General features: G+C 50.0%; 1 protein-coding gene across 2 annotated transcripts in view; it reads right to left on the bottom strand.

The window, feature by feature from the left end:
* The window catches only part of LOC109932452 (zinc finger protein PLAG1-like), a 34,503-nt gene that overhangs the window by 17,115 nt on the left and 17,038 nt on the right, over nt 1-350 (bottom strand). The gene's annotated exons all lie outside the window — the stretch shown is intronic.

Raw genomic sequence — 350 nt, 5'->3', positions numbered from 1 at the left:
GTCTCAGTGAACCAGCCTGCGTACCAATGTCTCAGTGAACCAGCCTGTGCACCAATGTCTCAGTGACCCAGCCTGTGTACCAATGTCTCAGTGACCCAGCCTGTGTACCAATGTCTCTGTGAACCAGCTGTGTACCAATGTTTCTGTGAACCAGCTGTGTACTAATGTCTCTGTGAACCAGCCTGCGTACCAATGTCTCTGTAAACCAGCCTGCGTACCAATGTCTCTGTGAACTAGCCTGTGTACCAATGTCTCTGTATACCAGCCTGTGTACCAAAGTCTCTGTGAACCAGCCTGTGCACCAATGTCTCTGTGAACCAGCTGTGTACTAATGTCTCTGTGAACCAGCT

The sequence above is a fragment of the Rhincodon typus genome, chromosome 9, assembly GCF_021869965.1.
Source record: "Rhincodon typus isolate 14 chromosome 9, sRhiTyp1.1, whole genome shotgun sequence".
In the NCBI taxonomy this organism is placed as follows: Eukaryota; Metazoa; Chordata; class Chondrichthyes; order Orectolobiformes; family Rhincodontidae; genus Rhincodon; species Rhincodon typus.
The sequence above is the reverse complement of the archived record's forward strand: the minus strand, read 5'-3'. Positions and strand labels throughout refer to the sequence as shown.